This window comes from Pyxicephalus adspersus, chromosome 1, assembly GCF_032062135.1.
Source record: "Pyxicephalus adspersus chromosome 1, UCB_Pads_2.0, whole genome shotgun sequence".
In the NCBI taxonomy this organism is placed as follows: Eukaryota; Metazoa; Chordata; class Amphibia; order Anura; family Pyxicephalidae; genus Pyxicephalus; species Pyxicephalus adspersus.
Window position 1 is genome coordinate 55,435,139 of NC_092858.1, and position 24,132 is coordinate 55,459,270.

Below are 24,132 nucleotides of genomic sequence, written 5' to 3' on the forward strand. Positions count from 1 at the left end.
GATCTCACCATTGAGCTTAACAGATCCTCCTTAATCGCGCAGCTGAAATCTAATCGCCTTAATTGGCAGATTCGCGACCCCTATTGCTCATTATTATCCGGTTGGCAGAATCCGTCTGGCAGTGAGGAGGCGAGTGTACGAGCGCACTCAACTCCGAACTGCGGAAAACCGGCTCGCTGGAAGCGCGAAAGTACGCGCGACCAGCGAGCGCGGATTTCATTGATGATTTAGGGCCAGTGTGTTCTGGAAGGGATGGAGGCACCTACCCTGGCTGAGCACATGTTCTCATCTCTGCCCCTGTACTTCCTGCATTTCTCTATATCCTGGTGGGGTTTCTAAGGTCACTATCAGGGGCAGGAAACACTTCAACAACTTTATTTGCAATTTACAAAGTTACAACTCAGCTAGCAGATAGAAAAAGGCAGTCCCCTACATAGTGTTTCCTGCTTTCATAAGTGTTGTGTATTATCGTATAGCTCCTCTATCTCATTAGCTCTTGTTTCATGTGATGCACATAAACTTGTCTTAAGTTCTTTAGAGACAGGAGCACATACTGTTTACATACAGATGAGGTGATTGGGAACCGGTGCTCTCCGAGAGAGTAAATCGGTGTTGCAGAGGAAGCAGAGGTACTCTAGCTCTAGGGTAATGTATCACATTCAAGGTCTTCATATCCTGACTTTGACTGGAATGAGGAATAAGCCAGTCAGTCCACAAGGGTCAACGTTCGGCTGTGATGAATCTGCCTCTTGCGTACCCTATTTTTGTCTGCTAACACAGGTGCTGTGCTTAGTAGTAGTGCTGGTGCTCTTTTATCTGGAAACCATAGTTTGATGAATTCTGGATCCCGACCCATAAAGATCAATAAAATTTTGAATAATGAATACATTATTGACAGGTCTCTTTTGAGGCTTACTTTTATTAATGGTATTTTAGAACTAGTTCAATTTATGTGTGCCACCACATTTACACAGTTTCTTCTGCAACAGTGTTAAACATATCATCTGCCTATACCCAATAATATTTGCTACTATACTATAATAATAGTCATTTGATATTTGTTAGCAAATGGTCTCAATTTAGGTTTGCTGTATCACCCAGGTTCACTGATTAAAGTGTAGATTTCTATCCTTTCAGTTTATGTAAATATTCAAGGGTTAATCTTAAAGTGTACAAAGAGAGATGACACAGATACTTGTAAGTAAAATTTAAAGAATATACTATTTAATAATAAAGACAGATAGATAAAACAATGCAGTGACAAAGAGTTAGATATAACCAAAATACTTAGCTGCAGAAGTGAGTTGCATTCATCCAAGGAGTCCCCCAATTTAATGGCGTGGCAGATGATCAAAAAACATATTGCATGCAGTAAGTTCTAGTTGAGACTACATAATTAGGTGTGGCACTGTGTTTTAAACTACCCTGGAACTAAGACAATGGCCAGTACTGACCAATGAACATCCTTTAACCCGCATTTTACCTTAATAGGATGCCAGTTAAAGGATGTGCTGCATTCCTTTAGGATGATCTCATATAGGGTAAACATATACCAGTATATACTGGTAAAGCATTATTGTTGGTGAGACGTCATTGATAATAAATAAAATTGTGCTAACCCAACAAGAGCTTTAATAATTCAGGCCCAATAAAATAGAAAAATAAGCAAAATATATGTAATATGCAACAATGGGAAAATTATGTTTCTGTGGTATCACAGTCACAACATGAGTAAAAAGGCAAGTTTTATTGGCAGCAATGAAAATAGTAGCTGTGTGTAACATGGCAAAAATGCTATAATTTTTTTAGCTCCCTTTTAACATATTTAACTATCTTTTTCTATTGTCTCCAGGCTCTGTCCCTGACTAGCAGTAGCAGAAAATGGCAAGCTCTGTCTGCCTCTTTTTATATTTTTTAGCTCCTATCGGTCCCTTTTAGCAAAGTTCTGTTCCTATCTAGTACTAGCTCAGTAGCAGAATGCATATTTGGGCACCCTCTATTATAGAAAGCTGCACTGATGTGTTCTGTAAACGATAGTGAAAAGCGTGTCATGATTTTCCTATGTGCAGGATATCCAGAATCAGAAATGAGCTTGACTTGCTCAAATTTAATATTTAGGTTGGAAAAGCTCAAACCCAATAAGGAATAAACTCCAATCTAATCTATCTGCCCAAAGTTTTTTTTAAATAATATTCTTTATTTATTTATTCATTTTAGAAGGACATATACATGCATAGACATAAACATGAACATAAATGTGAAAATAACAGGGGTCAACAACAGCATGTAAGAGTATTCAAGTCACAAAGAAAAGAAATTTGAACATACAGCATATAACAGGGAACATATGGCACAGCACAGTTCAATCCAATTACTGATATGCAGTTGAAGAGAAACCCGAAAGTAGTTTCCCTAAACCGTATCCATATCTTAACAAGTGATTGTAGCTGGGAGAGCTTTTATGTGACTAGTATTTCCTTGTACTCGGGGGTGTCTATAAACTGTTTCCAATAAAACCAGATGCTTTTGAACGCTCAGAAATTTTGTTTAGGAAATATATTTTTATTAAAAAATCACTCTATGGGCCTGCTTTATTAAAGCTCTCTAAGACTAGATAAGATACACTTTTATTAGTGAACCTGGGTGATCCAGCAAACCTGGAATAAATCTGGTCCAGGATTGAAAACATTTCCTAACAAATAGCAAATGACTTAAGAAACTCATTCCAGGTTTTGTGGATCACTCATGTTCACTGATGAAATGTATCTTTTGCAGCCTTAGAGAACTTTAATAAATCAGGCCCTATGTATCTGTTTTTCAAAGGTGGGATATATCCAAAGGATTTTTTTCCTCAGACCTGTTGGGATCCACTAAACTGAAATAACACATCCATAAACCTGTAATATCTGTTTCCAAATTATGTCAGAAATATACAGTATGTACATGTTGTAATCGTGTGCATATTTTTATTAAGCAATGATTACTTCAGCCAGTGATATAATAAATAGTTTTGTTGAGAACTATTCTGTTTTTAAGAAATCTCGAACAATATATCTAGTAATGAGAATTAAGATCAGTTTGTGTTTCCCAATTGATGTAACGCAGTGCAGGCTGTCTGGTTAAACAAAGGAAGTTTACTTTACAGAGGATAATCAGACTCAAAAACAGTTTTTAAGTATCTGTTATTTTAATATATAAATGTTTAATAAGCTGTCTGCATATTTATCATTTTTCTGGCTACATTTTTTATGATTATATTAACACTTTTACTACAGAAAACAGTACTAGTTAAAAGATTAACCTAAGGTGCCTTAGATAAAATGTTGCACTTACATTAGCTAGTTGATTTCTAGAACCAGTTTATAGTGTTATTCTGAACAAGTAACATATAGTTGATCTAACATCAATCTTTAAAAATTTTTCTAAAATACAAAAGCAGAGAACCTTAAAGCTGAATTCTAAGTACATAAAAATGTCACTGAATATTGCAAATCTTTATTTATTAACGAATAATGATATGCATTTTAAAAGAAAGCAATGTAAGTATATGATTTTTGAGCTGATATCAGCCTAAGGCCTTTTTTTGCCTATACCTCCCTATATACCATATTTTATACATTTTCAACATCTTAAGACTGGAAATCCTCAATACCAAACTGACAACAGACATGCCATGATTAGGAGTGAATAAATTTAACTGCTGTATGATCAACTTACGTAACAAAGGAAGGTGTATGAAGTGTCCTTTCCACAAAAAGAATGCAGTATAATAATATAATTTTTTGTCATAACTATAATTATTTTGTCAAAATAATTATTTTTGCTAGTAGAGGATTGATATTGCTGGCAAGGTTCCCACTCTCTGTAAAGCAAAACACTTGTGATGTGCACAAGAAAGGTTTATGGTTATGTAAGAAATGGTTAAAGGTTATGTGCACTTAGAATACAATATATAACTTAGCATTCTTGCATTTCACAGCAGGAGGTAGAGCGTTTACCAATCTCAATTTTGCATGTTTTACGCTTTTCTATCTTTCTGTAAGATAATGAAAAACTTAAAAGCAACAAGAAATGTCAGTAGGCAAAATCTTTCCATCAGTTTATATTGAATGACCTACATAAAGAACATCTTTCCACAGAATATTGTAAAGATAAAGTTATTTTATTAAGGGCTTGCAAAATCCAGATTAGCTGCAAGCACTTTTAATAGATTGAAATTCACATGGAAAAATAAAATTAAAGCTCAACTGATGGCAGATGAATCAATAACAAAACGTCATTTGAAAGTATCTAAAAATCCTTCTGAAATTGTGGCTTCAATGTAAAATCCAATTATTCAAAGTAGAGGGTGATTTTTTTGGTTCTGCTTATTAGGGATAAGTGATACTTGATAAATGTTAATGTCAGTGCTTTATGTCCATTCTTTCAGCTCAAAGACCAGTTTTAATTGGCAAGTAAAACCAACGCATGAACTGTTCAGATGTTATCCAACAAACGTTGCAATAGTGTTACAATCATAGAGATACCCTGGTTTATGTATAGTACCACATCCCTTACTCTTGCACCAACACTGTATAAATCAGTGGGACTTTTAAGGTACATTAAAATATTGTAGGCAATCACTTTATAAAAACATAATTAAAACAATAAAAACACACAATATATAAATCATGCAATGTCAATCAATCCTTTCACCAATTGTTTTACAAAAAATGTATGTGTTCCTCAACGCACTTTACTTAAATAGCATCTTCAGAATAAACACCAATGCTAGTACATTAGTAGTAGTAGGTAGTATAGTCAGCAGACTTACAATGTAAATTCCAACAACACATTGATACAGGGGAATGAACTTCAGTGGTAAAGGATTGCCAAGCAGGTGAAGTCAAACTCCATGGGCCTGATTTATTAAATCTCTCCAAGGCTGGAAAGGATGCACTTTCATGAGGGAAGTTGGGCAATCCAGCAAACCTGGAATGGATTTATTAAAAGTCATTTGCTATGTGCTAGCAAGATCCATTCCAGGTTTGCTGGATCACCTAGCTTCACTGGTGAAAGTGTATTTTCTCCAGACTTGGCGAGCTTTAATAAATCAGGGCCATTGCATACATAGCCCAAACAGAAATATATTGTAAACAGTAAGAAAAAACAGGGTCAGGCAAATGTCTTTTCTGCTGGGATTTAATATTTGGCCGATTCTTCAATATTTTCAGCTATGAGTACAACTGATAGAACAACACTGTAGCATAAAAGGTCAAACAAAATATAGCTTTTAGTAACCAAAAGGGTTTTTTTGTTGCTTTCGGTTGATTTGGGAAGGGTTATCAACACATGTCATTTTAATAATGCTATATGTATTTGTACTTTGGACAGTTACCTCTCTATTTCACCTAATAACCATTAGTAGTAGGGGAAAATTCTATTTTTTTTTTATGCTGAAGACATTTCATAGGGCAGGTTTCTCAACAGTGCACCATAGCTGTGAAATGCGTATTGAATTAGTCACTGAACCAAAGCCTTCATGGCAACATTACCAGGTGGGGGTTTCTTTTCTCTGACATTCACTTTGTGTTAACCTTGCATATGCTTACAACACGTGCACATGTATGTATAGATATAATATTTTAAATCCATTTACACAAAATTAGAATTGTGACGGTGAACATCAATTTTGATCAAACTAGTAACTCATCTTAAATGCCTTACAAACTTCATGGACACACTGAGGCTACTTTACTAAAGGCTTTTGAGAATGTTATAGTGAATATTTTTATTTATCCAATCATGTGTAAAATGATTTGCTGATTGCCTTGAATACTTATTCATATGCAAATGATTTTTGCATGATTGGATAATTGGAGCAAATTTTCCCTTTTGCAGCTTAACTTCAAATAAATTATCCTCAGTGTATTGATTGGTGATACTCTCAGTGAAATTATTTCACCTGTAAATATGTGATTAGAGGGTTAAAAACATGTAATACCCAAGTAAAGATTAAAGACAATTGGGGTGATTATGAAGTATGCTTTACTAGCAAGATTGTAAAAATTAACCACCAGAGTGAGCAAATGACAGCCATTAGTGGAAGTAATTAAAATAAAAACATTATTCTAAGATATAACAATTATTTAGTACATTTCATAGCTAGTAACATAACAGCTGATTTATTAATTATTTTGATAATATTTAATACTGAAGAGGAGTTTTGAAAGCCCAATCATAAAGTAATTATATTTGGGTAGTCTTAACCTTTATTATTTGAAAGTGCTATTATCATTATTTATTCAGCTATATTTGAGTAGGTGAGTGTCAGAGGTTAAAAAAAAAACATAGTAATAAAGTGAATTTAGGGATTCAAATTTTAAATATAGTTTGGATTGAAATGTTAATATAATTTGTTTTACCTTGATATTTTATGTTTCAAGTAAACATAAATAGAAGTATGCGCATTAATCAATTTGAATTAAGATAATTGGTGTTTAGAGAATTTCCTGATACAGTTTGCACCTTATAAAATGTTTTAGCTTTTGATTCATGGGTAGCCTTAAAGAGGTAGTGACATTAGTGTTGGTCGAATAGCTCACTATTCGATTCGGCAGCTATTCGCTCGAATATAGCAAAAAAATTTGGGTGGTCGAATGTCAAAGTCGAACACCAATAAAGTCAATGGGAGGAAAAAATTTTCAGCACTGCGTAGAACTTCTACGGCCTCCAAACAGATGTAAAAAGATACATTGTAAAAGGATACATAAAAAGATACATTGTAAAAGGATACATAAAAAGATACATTGTAAAAAGATACATAACACTATTACATACCCCTGTACTTCACATGAAGATTAAAGAGCACGAGAAAGTGTACCACAGAAACATGCACAATCACTGAACGACACGATACTGTACACACGATAGATAGTGAAAGATCGTTGGCCAATCAGATCCACCGTGGCGGTCGTTCATTTCCAACGACAATCCTCATTCGTCGGCTTCCTTGGTCACTTTTTTTGGCCAATCGGTTGTTCATCGGTCGTTCGTCAGTCGTTTCTAACGATAATTATTGGATGTGTGTATGCAGCTTTAGTCTACACAGACTATTTCCCCAGCGTTTAACCTGAGGCTTTTTAAAGCCCATGTTTGAAGTCCCCATGCATTCCCATGGGCTAATCTACACAAGGACGTTTCCTTCCGGCACGTTTTTGTGCGTTATCTTAAACGTTGCTTGCAACATTTAAAAAATTAAAACTCTGGATAAACGCAGGAAAACGCTTCCATTGAACTCAATGGAGGCTTTTTCAAGCGTTTTTAAGCTTTTATGAAAGCTTTCATTGAAAACAATGGGGGCTTTTATAAACATTTTTAGCAGGACTTTGGAATCTGGAAGCCCCCTTTAATAAGGAGACTCCCAGATCTCCACTGCCCCACCCTGGGGAATGAGTACAGGGGTACATAAATCCCCTTACTCATTCCCTGAAAGGGTTAAAATATAGGTAAAAAATAGGACAAGGCTTTAATGTGTTATTTTATTAATGTGTGTGTTTGTGTAATTAAACTTTTTTTTTTTACAGGTTATCCCAATGACAGGAGGATTTCCAGGGTTGCAATCAACAGAGCCCTGGAAATCCTCCTGACAGTGAGGGATTGCAGGGCACTAGAGGTTAGATGAGGACAAGCCTCTCCATTCACCCCTAGTGCTCTGGCTGAGGTTTTACATTTCTCAGCCATTCAGCACTAGAGATGAATGGGGAGACTTGTGCCCATTCATTCCTAGTGCTCTGTGATTGGCACTCGTCACAGTGATCAGGGGAGCAGAGCTGTCAGCATAGTAAAGCTCCGCTGATTGCTCTGCTCCCTGATTGGCTGAGGAAAGGGAAATCCTGATGATGCTTGAGCTGTCATCAGGGTTTCCTATTTCTTAGCCAATCACAGAGCAGTAGAGGTATGAATGGAGATAGTATCTCCATTCAACCTCTATTGCCCTCTTATTGCCTGCGGTTACAGCTAATTGAAGGCACCTGCTTTCAATTAGCTGTGACCGCAAAGTTCCCACGGTCCAGGAATCCGACAATGACATTATGATTCATAATGTCATTGTCGGATAACCTGTAAAAAATAAAAAAAACAATTTTAAAATAAAAAACACATACGAAATAAATAATTTAGGAAAAAAAAGAATTTTTGCTGTCGAATCCCGTGTTTTTCGGGTCGGGTCCACCCGAATTCGAACAGTCGAATATAGGGACAACCCGAATTCGAACATCAACACTAAGTGACATATTTATATGAATTTCTGAAATTTAAGTCATTTAGGGACCATTTAGGTCATTTAGGGTCATTTAAGTTTTAGTTTACCTAGTATTAGTCAAAAGTCTGGTCAATTAGGTTCTGCATACTTCAACACTAGGAGATATAGGAATGATAGATAGGGATACTAATAGTTTTCAATGATAATAACAATAGTAATAATGTATGAAATCTGTTTCCTAAGAACATCACTAACCCTGAAAGGAGGATAAAGAATACTTTGCAATATTAGAATATATGCTGTGAAGACATTTACAGCAAATATCCCTAGCTAAAATTGTGAACTCCTCCCTCCCCCGTTTGTCCAAATCTCTTCTACTAAATTGTAAATATATTCTACAATCTTTAGAGTCTGTTTAGCAATGGACATCATGTGGTGTCAGAAAGCGTCATGCAAGTAAATATATGTCAGTGGTCCCTTATTTAATTTGTAACGGTAGGAATTTAACCTTTGCGGTGGTGCATATTTATACAATATTACAGAGGTTGGTTACTATTTACTTGCATGATGCTTGGATTAACATCGACTCCATTGACCGCTCTTTATTCCTGCAACCAAAAAAGTTTTCTGAGGAGACCACTATCTCGTGAAACTGATTTTGTATCTTATATGGTTCTTTATCCTGAAGAAGTAGACTGGTTCCACGAAACGTGTCCAAGATACAGCATTAAAATACCATACAATGTTTGCAGTGTATTTTTAAATAATGTTTTTAATGTTTGTACAAAATTGAATTATTAAAGAGGTTGAAGATTTATTTTTGTTGAAAACATTACCTTTAAAGTCCCATTTTTCTCTGCAAAATGTATATCCAGTTTATGAGAGATGTGACATAATTGTTATCATTGAGGTACTGGTTATCATTTTTTCTGATTGTATTTCTGAAATTTGCCCAGTAATCACAATTTTTTCTTGCACCTTTCCTGTACACTGGGGGTGACAGAGAGCCCAATGGCAGTCAAAATCAGGCTAAGGTGTCCTAGAGGTAGCCCCCCATGTGACATGTGGGCTGGTATTAGCAATAACAGAAAAAAACTGCACAATCACCACTCTCTTGCTAAAGGGATATCAGCTGCATATATTTTTTTAAACATTTTTCATTTAAAATGCCAATTAAGACACAGAGCTGAAACTAAACATAAAAAAACACCATGATCATGTCTACAAAAAGAATCCTGTTAAAATACCTAAATTGGTTTGACTTATTTCACACCCAGCTCCCTTCTGTAAAAAGATTTTTTGCTTTGATGTAAAAAGAACAGGAGAAAAGCTTCTCATTTTTTAAGCAAAGCTGGATGATTCTCACATGTTCAACTTGTGACCTGATCATGCATAATGGCTGGTACTAGTGCCAATGTACTGGAAAATTAGAGGGATGTTTTCTTACCACAGATGGAATGAAGTGGGATGGGAAAATGGGCGATAAGGATTTGGAAGACCGTTTTTATTCAATGTTATGAAAGAACTCCAGTGTAACATAACTGGTTAAAAATATTCAAATAACGTTCAGCCAGAAATTTCTACTGTACTATAAAGATTAGTCCTGGCAGCAACATTTGCCCAGTGAATGTCATATATCACAATGGACAAATCCTATCAAAAATGCTGGGTAAATCTGTTTAATTCAAGTAAGTCAAATTTTTAATAATATTACACAGTATTTATATGGGACCAACATATTACGCAGTGCTTTACAAAGTCCAGAGTCATGCCACTAGCCGCCCCTCAAAGCTAATTTTTCATTGGATGAATTTTACCAGTGAATCCTTGATAAATACACCTCATTGTTTAACAACCTGGTATAACTTCATACATGGTATACAGAGTTGGTTTGTTAAAGCTTTAACCAAAACTAATTGTTTTGTCTTACAATCAGTTAAATTATTCACAATGTGTAGGATTAAGCCCGTAATATATTTTTGTTCCCAAGGTTATCAAGTCAATCCACATGGCAAATCAAAAGTAGTGCCATAAGTGGATTTCTAATAGGCCATATCTTTCCCTTTTCATTCCTGAATAGGACACCTGCATCATTAATTCAGTACAGGAACACAGAATCATGTTGCTAGGCAACCTCTGAATTACCCAGCTCTGGGTTAATATGGCCTGAATTTAGGATGATAGGAATGATTTCAGCCAGATGAAATTGTATAGTTTAGAATGGTATGTTATTTGATGTTTCAGGAGTTTACTTTTTCCAATGCCAGCTATTAAATTTGGATAAAATATAAAAATGCAATTTCCTAACAGATTTTAAGTGGCTATTGTTGTTCATAAAATATAATGATTTTCTTTATATGTTTAAAAAAAGATACGAGAATGCAATTGAATCCAATGACATTTTTTGAGACCAATGCCAGGGCAATTACTATGTTTGTTAGGCATACTTAAGAGAAAATAGTAAACATGACCACATGTCAATGAACAGTGAAAGCTTCATTTAAGGACATAATTATATAGAGGCAAAATTTATGCCTACTTGCTGTCCATATTGCACAATTTTGATGCGGTTTTTTGCATCATTTGCCTATGTCACAAGTGAGAGTCATGCAGAAAATAACGTTAAGACTAGTGTTAGTCGAATATCCCACTATTCGATAGTTATTCGATCTAATAGTAGGAAGTTGTTTGGGTAATCGAATGACGATATTGAACACCTTGAAGTCAATCGTGGGAGAATTCGGGTTATTTTTAGGGACTATTAAGGGCTGTTAAGGGCAATCAGATTGCTCTTGTAGCCTTTTACTAGTTGTATGTGTTCTTGGATAGAATTTCTCCATCCAAGAACACAGGGCACTAGATGTGATGAATGGGGAAACTTGTCCCCATTCAACCTCTAGTGCCCGGTTATCGCCTGCAGTCACAGCTGTGACCACAAAGTTCCTATGGTCATGTGACTGTGGGGACTGAACTGCAGATGAACTCTGCAGTTCCACTACGATCCCCGGAGCACTACAGGTTGAATAACCTGTAGTGCCATGGGGATTGCACACTCTTCTCAATGATTGCAGCCTTTTCTCGCTGTGGATAAAAAGAAAAATGTAACAAGTGTATCAGAATATTACTGTGCTGGAAAGTATGTTACAGAGTAAGATATATGATGTCATTGTAGGATAACCTGTAGGAAAAAAAGAATTAGTTAAATAAACACAAACACAAATAAATTTCACATAAATTTTTAGTTTTTCACATTTTTTTATCTGAATTTTTGCCGTCAAATCTGTTTTCTTTTGGGGTCTGGTCTATCCAAATTCGAACAGCCATATTCGGGTCGAATATAAGGACAACCCAAATTCAAACACCAACACTACTTAAGACAAATAGTAATTATTTTTGAAGTGAAACTTTACGTGTACATATTGTTTATATACATATATCTGCATTTAGAATACACATACGCATATATATATATAACCTAGGAACGATCTTTATTAAGAGTTAGGCAAAAACTTTGCAACCTGGTAGGAGTATTGAATAAACAGTACAGCTTAATGGGTACATCATTTAGAAATATTCATTTGAGATATCCTTACATCTATATAAAAGCCATGAAACCTTATATTCCAGGCTATATTGAGTCTACAATAAAGTAAGGCCACAAAAAACAAATACCCTGGCTTGTATCTTCTTTTCATTAAAAACTATATTGCATCTAGCAAACACAGAATGGATCTGGGTCAGAAATCAAAACATTTGCCAGCTAATAGCAAATTATTTCTTAAGTTAATTCTTTAATTAGTCATGTCTTCCTGATGTAGAAGGAGACACTACAAACTATTTTTGAAATACGTGTGTGGTTTACAAAATTTGCTAAACTTCCTACACTTTCTCAATCCTCTGTTTTAAAAGAGGAGCTGCTGTTTAACATATCATAAAGTTTTATAGTAAAATGTTCTAGAACTTAAGCTACAACTTTTGCCACATTGCCTTTTACTTTAATAACGTGCTGACAAAAAAAAAAGACATATCACCTAAGAAGCCAAGCTGGTCTGATAGGCAAAGCCTCTATGGAATTGAACACATTTAGGTGTAGAAAGAAGCACAGGATTTGTAGAAAGGCATTGTTTATCTCTTGACCGTCTCACCTTCACTCTCACTGACAGCATCTGGCAGAGTTTACCTGAATTTCAAGCTAGTTTGTACTCTGGACTGTGATTTATAGCAAACATAACAAAAAAAGCGTATTTCCACCAAAGGGCTTTTAGAAAAAGAACATTGACCACAAACAGATGGAATCCTTGAAAACCAATTAGTGAGATTAATTCCTTTTGTCTGTTTCAATAAACTACCTTTAAATGTTTAGAAAAATCAGTTTTTGTTAGCTGGAGAATAGAACTATAAACATAAAGAATAAAAAGAAACATACCGATTAACAAAGGACGTTAAACGTTAAAAAGAATGATAAACTTTCATGTTAAAAGGCACCACAAAGTCATTAAAAAAAGGCAAATTAAAAATAACTTGCCTTTTATCAGTCCACTTGATAACATAGAACATTGCCGAGACTTCAGCATTTTTTTCTGGGTCAATCTTAATCAGTGAAACCAAATAATTAAAAAATTAGCCTGTCTGCTTTTATACTTAGTTGGGTCAGTTGAGTAAATTTGGTCAATGAATCTCAAAATATTTGGCATGAGTGTAATACATGTATCTCTATATGCTTTGTAAGGAGTTTCATACCTTATTGCAGTTATGTCAATATAGACAATTATGAATAAAGTGCTTTAACATTAGGAGTCCTAAGTATAATTTATGGCGAATATACAAAATTTATAGGAGTATTTTTTAAGCAGAATACAAGTTGCATATCTCAAGGAACAATTCAAGTTCTACACCTATGCATACCAGTTGCCTTAGAAGTGGAAGGAAATGGTCATTATTCAACATTAAAGATGCAGCTGGAAGATGGCGTTGCAGGCAGATGGTGTGGCATGGGACAGCTTTGATTTGTCTTCATCAGAGGAAGGCAATTACAGTTCTACATTAAATAAAAATATAAATTATACATATGAGGTGAAGATCAACTTAAGTAAGGAAGAATTAGACACCCGCAAGAGTAGACATTGTGTACTGTAAGTATTTATGATTTACATGAAATATGTAGTGTTTTGCATTGTAGAAATGTACTGAGGGGTAATATACATTTGTATTATATTTATTACCTAATATATACGATCTTCGATCTTCGGCTTTTTGACACTAAAAAAGTAAATTATTATTGGTTGTTGAGAAATGTGGCAGTTGTTTTACATTTTTTTAATGTGTTTTTGTCTGGTGATCCTGGCCAGCACCCTGGAGTGATATAAAACCTTTAACATTCTATATATATGCAATGCACTGTTTAAGACCCAGAATATTTACTAAGAACATACCTGTGTTAAAAAATGATTTTTCAGGTTTTATACAATACCAATATTTTTTATTTTTACTTAGATCCAAAATTTTAGATGTGATAAGGATTTTTTATGTGCCTTATATAAACAACCCTAGTTAAAACTAAAATTATACAATTTATTGTGCTTTAAAAACATGTCACAAAAATTACTTGCACATACATAATGACATTTAAACTGTCCATGTGTTACATCAATATAGATCAATTGCTTTTTATAGTCCATAGTACATGCTGATTCCAAATCTGAACTCAGAATCACGTACAGATTTTGTTATAGGCGTGCTATAGCTGTTCAAATGGTTGGTAATTGGGAAATTTATTTTTACATGGGAACATTATAACAGTTGCAGCTACCACTATGCCTGCTGCCTCAGCTGAATCACATCCCTTGGTGGCATGCATGTTCCAGCAGCGGCTGGGCATGTCTGGGCAAGTCAGTGAGCTGACGTCAGAAATAGGTATAGAAGGCGATTTGGACCAAGGGCTTGTCTCTAGTGCGAAACCATCCTATTGAATAGTACAGCTGATAAGCAGGCGCAGCTGTGTTATTAAACTGAACAATTTTTGCTACATTTGTGGCACATATATCCCGTGTGATCAACGCAAGAACCTAACCAAGAGGGTGAGATTTGCTAACAAGTATTACTTTGGATGTGAAATTGGAGACCAGGATAAAACCTGGGCACTTCATACCACAAACGCAAAGGCAAGTGCCTGAAACACTTCTGAAGTGTACATGTGTGTTGAACAAGGACTCAGGTGAATTATGTGTAATTGTATATGTTGTTGCAACATAAAACTACCTTTTTGTAATTTTGTAGGAGATAGACTATTAAAAAGAGGCTATAGCTATAGGTTATTAGGAAAGTCTTACAATAAAGTAAAAAGGATGGATAGGTAGGAAATTTTTTTTGGTCAAAGAGAAATAAAGGAAGAATGCCACAAGAATTAAAACAAAATATACACAAGAACATGATGAAATCCAAAGAATTTATAAAAAGTACTGGCCTATCCTGTTGGAGAATCCTAATATTAGTAAGTGTAGTGGTAAATCCCCGTCAATAACTTATCATAGAGCTCCCTCGTTAAGGGATAAACTGGTTAGAAGTTTTGAAATTTTAAGGGGCCAATTTAATGTAATGAAAGGATTTAGACATTGTGACAAATGAATAGAATATAGATGGATTTATGAGCAAGAAGACAAAAAATGTATTGTCGGAAGGGGTGTGGACTTTCAAGGTTGTGACTTAGTCACATGTGAAACAGAAGGGGTAATTTACTTGGTGATATGTAGTTTCAAATGTTACTATGTGGAAAAAACAAAACAGAAATTTAAAAAAAGGATCTACGAACATGTGTATAACATAAAAAACTACTACAAGTCATCATATGGGTCTTAAACATAGCTTTAATGTTGATGAAATAAAATGTATGGCCCTGGAAAAAGTCAAGGAGGATCCAAGGGGTGGCAATATAGATAGGATGTTAATACAAAAAGAGAGTAAGTGGATATATAATCTTAAATCTATGTGCTACCCAGGACTTAATGAAATGATCAATTTCAAGTCATTTCTATAATAGTAGAAAAGGGGTTACCCAAGTTTGAAAGACTAATTGGAAAAAACGTTTTGCTTCTTCTTTTTGTCATTGTTCAAATGAACACATTTTGTATTTTTGTTTATTTTTGTTATGAAAATTGTGGGAGACCTATGGAGATATATGTTTGTATTTGCTTTGAAATAGAAATTGTAATGCAAATTTGTCTGATCATATAATTATTTGACATTAAACTAATATAATGCATTAAACAGAAAAACAAAAAACATGTTGCATACAGCTAGTTCTGGTCAAGGTAATTATGTGTGGCACTGTGTTTTTAACTATCCAGGAACTGGGACAATGGCCAGTACTTGACCATTACTTGACCAATGATCATCCTTAAACCAGCATTTTACCTTATAAGGATACCAGTTTAAGGATATGCTGCATTTCTTTAAAATGACCTCATATAGGGTATACATATACCAGTATATACTAGTAAAGCATTATTGTTGGTGAGACATAACTGATATTAAATAAAATTGTGCTAACCCAACATTGACCCTGTCGAAACAACACTGAAATTTATTATGGTAAGCCCAAATGATAGGGGTTTAAACCTTTTTAAATGCTGGATTTTCATGGGAATATGACACCTACATGGCTTTGATGTTGATATTGGACAGCAATTGTATATTTGTATCTTGTAACAAACCATTTTGGAACATAATTGTCTGTTTTGCTACAATTTTTCTAAATGAATGGATAAGGTGATTACTTTACCAGTATAATTGGACATTTGTGTTCACATTTGAAGACAGTAAAATATGTAGGTGATGTGGGGCAGACATATTTTGCAGTGTAAGCAACTAATCTGGTATTATTCATTTAATTGATGTAATGATACAGTTAATTCCCTTTATAGGTGACCCATTGTGCTTTGTCCAGAGAGGAAAAAACGGCCAAAGGTCTTATCTTGCTACCTTCACACCATGGTGAAAATGAAAGGTGTTGCCATATGCCATGGATGGGTACTCAAAACTGTACTAAAAAGCTTTATTGTATATTATTTGTCATATATATTTCTCTAATGGAAGAACATACAACTGACATGGGACATGTTCTATTGGCAAACTGAGACATCTGAACAAGTAGGTGCAACTCTTATCTCCTGGGTCTCGTTTTTGACTATTGCAAAAATATATATATATATATATTGCTTTATCTATATTTTTTTTGCTTTCAAATATAGATATACATTTGAAGTGCTTAAGTGATGAAGCCTACCGGTGAAACGCATCAAGACTGTAAAAAGCGAGTCTATATTGATGTAACACATGGATGGTTTAATTGTCAATATGTATATGCAAGTAATTTTAGTATAATTTTAGTTTTAACTGTAATTGTTTATATTAAGCATCTGAAAAATCCTTATCACAAATTTGGATTTGATTATATATAAGAAGGATGTAGTGCAACTTAAAATGTTCTCCTATTAAGCTATGTATTTGAAATAATTTTTTTTTACTTAGGCCAAGCATAGGTAATTAACATTTCCCTGTCTTTAATTAGAGAAACATCAAACAATGAGACACTCTGGAACTGCAGTTCTGTTCATTACCACTCTCCTGTGTGTAATCTGAACCCTTCTGGTTGTTCAGTGAAGCCTTAAAATAATGAGTAAAATATTTTTGAGGCCATAAAGATATTTATTGTGTAAATTATTGGTCTGAGATTATTTAAAATGTCAGTTTCAGAGAATTGCATGAAATAAATGAACATTTCCAAAACCATTTCTGTTTAGTAGCAGATGTGCAGTTTCTGTTGTTCATTTACTAGTGCAATTAAAATAACTTAGAACAAACAATGCATAACATAAAAAATGTTTCTATGTTGCCAAATAAACAATGTGTAATATTACATGCTACAAATCAGAATCCTGGCCTTAATATTAAGGATGCTAAAAAATGTATATAAAAATATTTTAGAATCATTGCGAGTTATTAAACTGACATAAATAAGGTTGATTATTCTCCCACAAGTAAAATGCAATTTTAAAAACTACAACTTTACTAAAAATGCTATATTAAAATTTGTGCCTAGATCTTTGTAAAAACTCACTTGATCTGAATACCCAGCAGCCAATAATATTGCCACAAGTCTGCAGTCAGCTGATTAATAAATGCAGCCTTGTTCACTTATATATCTCCATTGAGTTTTTCATTCAGAGTAATTGTACCAAGGAACAGAGCTCAGTGGTCAGATCTTGTACATATGGGTAACTGGCTGAAAGAAATAGCCATTTTGCTTCTGTCAAATTGTCTGTATTTTATGTGCAGAAATTAGAGCAATTTAAATTCTATGTGCATTGAGGTATATGACTACTGTGTGATACTGTGTGTATCAATTCGTTTTTGCAACTCAATGTAGTTTGGAAGCAAAGAGGCTCCTGGAGATCAACTTCATTATTTAAATTTTTATTTGTTTGTTTTGTAAGTCCTGTTTATGCATGGTTTTTTTTTCCATCTGTACAAAAACTAGGTACTCTGTGATTTTTGTCTACAACTATTTCTGATCTCCCCCATCCCAATTATTGATGGGAGAAACTAAACCCAAAAACTAATTCAGAGAGCAGTTTTCTTGGAAGTGATTGAGCTCCCTTGTATGAATGTCCCTGAGGTGTGGTTTGGGGTTGTGATCCTTTGCCTGGCCATACTTACATCATCATCAGGTGTGTTAGAATGAGTATGAAGCTGAGCTGTTCAGCCAGTTGAGACCCAGCTTGCCCTAGAAGTAGATGAATGCTTGTACCATGTGTGTGAGTGAACAAGAAGTACAAAAAAGAAAAGAAAAGAAAGGTAAGATGCATAAAACCACCATTAAAAATATCCAATAGCTGGATATAAAACAGGTCCAAGAGCAGCCAGGACAGCAAATACAAAGGATACTGTGATGAGATGAACACATGAACAGTTGGTATTCCAAAAGTGTTACATGAAAGCAAGACACAGGAACTTGTTCGAAAAGATGAGAGGGCAAGCTGTGCACAACAAAAGTGGAGATGGTTAAAACAGGACAGTTGGTTTTATTTCACCTTGTTTGTGTTTAAAATGTCAATTAATAGGTGTAATAAAACATTGAAGGTCACATTTCAGTAGAATCAAATGGCAAGTGGTTGAACCTAATGGACTTTTGTCTTTTTAAACCTGACTTACTATATGTAATGTTTGTATGAAGGAATACAAACCCCAACAAAGACTGCCAGGTTAAAATTGGTCAAATATTTTTTTTATATTCAAATTCAAGAAGAACTCATGTAGAATAAGGGCAGCTCAGTGACACATCAGTAAAAGACTAAAACACATTTTAAAAAAAATCAAAGGGTAGTTAGCAGCAGGACTGCAATTCGTTATTTAAAAATGGCTTTTACTTTTTGTGGGTTTTATTTTAATTTTAAAAACTAGAACCAACTAGTCTCAATTGCCCCCAACAGTGGCGAGGCTGTTGTTAGGGGAGGGGGGCCTCTTCCCAACAACATGTGTAAGGGTATTGTGAGGGGCTTGTTTGCAATCTGGAAGCCCCCAGATATCTGCTGCCCAACCCTGGGGAATGAGTGCAGGGATACATAGTACCCTTCACCCATCCCCTGAAAGGGCTAAAAAAATCTATAGAAATATACACACCAAAGATGTTTTATAAAAAAGCTTTATTAATCTTTTTTCACTAATATTTATCTAAGCAGGATCCAATGATGTCTAAATTGTCTCTCAGCGCCTCCTACATTGTGTTCTAGTTATCCCTTGCTAAGTACAGTGTTACCCTGAAATTTGCGGGGCTTACGTTCCTAGACCCCCCTGCAAATTTCGAAAATGCGCGAATTTAAGATGCCATCTTGTGCCCGCGTCAATAGGGTACAGTACAGTATTGTACAATAAAATTTTGGTACTGTACATACATTACAAATAAATGTTCAGGTAATAAAGAATACTGTACTGTACTTAACTCAATAAAAAATGTAAATATCTAAAATGTATGTATAGGTACTCACCAATGTTTTTTGATGATGATGAATCAGGCTGTGCAGTAACGTTATGATGAAGGTGTGATGATGAAGTTTACTGCACAGCAGAGGAGATGATTTACATCTCCATGGGTGCCTCTGTAGGTGCCTCACAAGAAGATGATTCTTCTGGCTCTACTACAGGAGTTGTATCTTCTGGGGGGGGGGGGTGTCTTTCTGGCTTTTTTTGGTCCTTGTGAGCATTGTGAGCATTGTCCTTGTGAACATTGTTATTGGAAATTGCTGCCGTTCTTTCTTCAGGGTTTCTAGGATATTTTTTATAAGGCTGGAGCAGCGTATCAAAGCCATTGTTAAATGTTGATGCCCGAATCATGTGAGGATCCCATGACTCAAGATGTCCTCAAGATCTCAGACAAATGTTCCAATGTCAGGTCCTGTTCTTCCCCTGCATCTTTCTCCAATTCTGCTTCCACATCCTCCTTTCTGGCAGACTTTGTTAACTCCTCCAGATCAGCATCTGTCAGAGGTTCAGAGTGGGCATCGATGAGGGTATTTACTTCTTCCTCAGTAATGTCGTCAAAACCTTCTCCACCAAGTAATTTAGCCAGTCTCAAGGCCTTGTTGACCACATGCTGAATTTCTTCGGAGGAGAAGCCCTTGTAATCATGCACTCAATCTGGCCAAAGCTTCTAACAGCATGCATTGAGTGTTTCTTTTTTCATCTCCTTGAGGGCATTTTGGATGACAGACAGGCACATTGAGATGGAAAATTCATACCAATACCCCTTTAGCGTGAAGTTCTCGTCTGTGTCCATTGCACTTACAAGGTGTTGAAGTGAGATCTTCGTGTACAAGGTCTTAAATGCACGGAACATGCCTTGGTCCATAGGTTGGATGAGGGAGGTGGTGTTGGGAGGCAGGAACTCTATTTGAACACCCTCAGAATACAGGTCCGCATGGTACCCGCCAGTATTGTCCAAAAGCAGCAACACCTGTAGCATTGTCCAACACCTGTAGCATTTGTAGCATTGTCCAAAAGCAGCATACCCTAGCCAAGAAGATATTCATTTTTTTGAGGGAAATAGCGCTGCTGGAACCATGTTTTCGTTATCCAAGCCTTAGGGTTATGCATCCAGAACACCGGTAGCAAGTTTTTGTTCTTGTTCTTAAGGGCCCTAGGGTTTGCTGATTTATAAATAAGGCCTGGCTTTATCATGTGACCAGCAGCACTGCCACACATAATGAGTGTTACCCTGTTTTTTTGTGCCTTGAACCCCGAAGCTTTAGCTTTGTCTTTCATAAGATACATTCTGGGCAGCATTTCTTTCCAAAACAAGCCAGTCTCGTCCATATTAAATACTTGTTCTGACTTGTACCTCTTCTCCTGGACCATGGCCTTGAATGTTTCCGGGTACTTCTCTGCTGCCTCCATGTCGCCAGATGCTGCTTCTCCATACAAGGATGCCAACCTTAAGTTAAACCATTTTTGAAAACGGTTGAACCATCCCCAACTGGCAACAAAATCATCAGTGTCCCTTGATGTTCCTGGTTGTGTTTCCGCACCTTCTTCCATTGAAAACTGCTGGTACAGATTGAGTGCCTTTTCTCTGATAATGTTGCTATCTAAAGGTATGTATTTTTTCCTACAATCGTTGATCCACAATGCCAATGCCAATTTTATCCTAACAATGTATGTATTACTAACATTGGATACACTTTTAGCAGTGTGACAGAAACTTGATGAAACAGTATGCCTAATAGCCACTTCGTTCTTCTGGATGTAGTGTACCGTACTTTCATTGATGTTGTAATGGCGGGCTACAGCTGCAAATTTCTTCTTTTCACGAAGCATACCCAACAATTCCACCTTCTTCTGGTGTGTCATAGTAGCCTTCGGCCTCCTAACTTCCTTGCTAGAAGACTTAGGAGCCTAAGACAGTGTACAACGTTTGGTAGCCATCTTTGGCAGAAAATGCAAATAAAATACTGTACACTACACAGACAAAGTTAACATGCAACACCATACAGTACACTTGACACAACCCGAGACGGGACCCAGATTCAGAGGGGATCCAAACATTGAAAAAAAAGGCATCACAGGAGCCAATAAGAAGCAAGGAAAAGTGAAGATGTGTTCTGATTGGCTACATCAACGCGAGCACATTTCATCTACTTCACGAGCATTCTCATAGCTTATGAGCATTCTGTTTTAATATTATGAGGGGCCTTAGTATTTCCTCTACGATTGTACTAAAATATAGTAATTAACAGCATCCTATCCAAAAAAAAAAATACGCAAATTTGTGAAGCCACAGATTTGGAAACACGAATTATCAGGGTATTACTGTACTCTACTTTTTGCTCACAGCCGAGTCTCCTGTGTGAGTGTGACTGAAGCCGGCTACAAGTGCTTTTCCTTGTCAGCCTCGGCCAGCCAGGTTACTGAGAACATGCTGTCAGAGCTACCCTCTTGTGATTGGTTGAAACAGCTGATGCCATCATTATTTTAGCCAATCACAAGAAGGTAGCTCTAACAGCTTGTGCCCGAGTAACCTGCCTGAAAACTTTCTTGGCGTATCTATTTCTTTGATTTTTAAACCCTTCAGGGAATAGGTAAATTGTACTGTATACGCCTGTACTCATTCCCTACAGTGGAGTAGCAGATATCTGTTGGCCACCTTAATAATTAGGGCTTCCGGATTGCAAATAAGGCCACGTTGTGGGGAAGAGGGCCCCCCCCCCCTCAAACAAAGACCGTTGCTAACATTTTATTTTATTTAAATAAAAACCACATCATAAAAAAGGCATTTTTACAGGTCCTACAATAATGAATTACATTCTGATAGTAATTGAACCCTTGATTGCTAAAAATGTGTTTTGTCCATTTACCTAAAAAATTTGCAGTAAGATAAAATTTACAGTGAGACATGTGTCTGACCTAGCAAGGCCTGATAATACATACATTTTACCTTAAATATAATATCTTTTGTTTGTTAAATTGTACTTGTTGAACATTGCTAAAAATATAGCTCTAGGATATCTCTGTAGGTGCAGGTAACATAGCCACAAGTAAAATGGGGTCTCATTGTTCACAAAAATGAGCACAGGTGACACAGTTTAGCGTAATTAATTATTTGCATGTTATCACCTACAGGTGAGCATTGCTTTTGGCTTCCAATCTTAAGCATGTTTCCGCTGTAAATTAGCCCCAATGACTGTAAAAAAAACCCCACCATGGTGCTTGACATGTGTATGCTATGTTGTGTTTAGATTTCATCAAATGTGGCACTATGAATTATAGACAAACATCTCCACTTTTGTTTTTTCTGTTCAAAGTACATTGTTCCAGAAGTCTTTTGGTTTATGTAGATGATATTTTGCAAACCTAAACTGTGTTGCCATGTCTGTTTTAGGGAGAAGATAATTTCTCCAGGAAACACTTCCAATATGCCATACTTGTCTGGTCTTTGTCTTATTATACTGTCATAAACTTTAACATTTACCATGCTATCTGAGCCCTGTAGAGTCTGAGATGTAGTTCTTGGGTTTTTTGCAATTTTCCTGAATATTGCACGGTCAGATCTTGTTGTGAATTTGGTAGGATGTCCACTGCTGGGAAGATTGGCAATTCTCTTAAACATTTTCCACTTGTGAATGATTGTTTTTGCTTGCTTGCTTTGTTAAAACCGTTCCAAGATTAATGGGCAAATGTTCTCTAGAATCATAACTTCATGACTGATGTATCTCTTCCTTGGCATTGTATTAACGTACACCCAAATGCTCCAGATCAGTAAACAGACAACATTTCTAGAGGTGGACTTTCATGGTGTTCTTTGTAAAATAAAATTTAGGAGAAAACCTGACAAACAGAGGTCATTGAATGCCTGACACTTAAATCCTAATGGCTCAGTACATTTCAATTCCATTATTTGGTATTGTACTCCTTTCTTTATATAAACAGTGATATTTGTTTTGAGCATGCATATAAAAACACTGATTATGAAGTAGGGAAAGCTGACTGTGGTTAGGGTATGTGGTCTCTACAAGAGACAGATAAATTGTTCAGCTTTCATGAATGCTTTTTACAATATAATAAAATATAAATACATCTGTAACTTTTACACAGACATCATGTTATTTGCTATTTGTCAGTGAAAAACATCTTTATTACAGGTTTCTTCAAATACAAACCCCCACAAAATATATGCTTTATTCCACACTGCAGTTCACCATCAAGTAAAAAATGTAAAAAGCACAACCTAAAAATGTATAAATAATTATTGGCCTAGCTTTACAAAGGTTAAAGAGTTTAATTCAATACTGAACACATTTAGCTTTTTAAAATCCAATCTTGACCAAGTTTAATATACTGCTTCTGATTTTTACAGTTTTGAGACAATAGATGCAAATGTTATACTAATGAGGCAATAAAATGTTTTTTTTTATAATAAATTTGACTACATAAATAATGAGGCAGCTCTTCAATAGTAAATTATGAAAGTTGGAACATAATATGACATTAGCATTGATTGGATCCTGAATAATGGAAATACTTGGGAAGACAATTAATGGTCATTAGGTTAAATGACTCCTCACCTACATTAACTGTATGCTAAATTCACTGAGCTGAGTCACATAGAAATATTATTTCAGTACAAAAATCATTAATTTACACAACTATGTTAACTGATTAGTTAGCTCATGACATTCTACATATCCAGACAAACTCACTGTTACACAATATTAACAATAAAATGTATCATGAGCACCTAATCAGATCAGGTTCTTATTCAGGCTCATATCCCCATGTTTGTTATTAGATTATAAAACTGTATAAATTATTGTACTGGTAAACTACCCATGTGGAATTAGTCA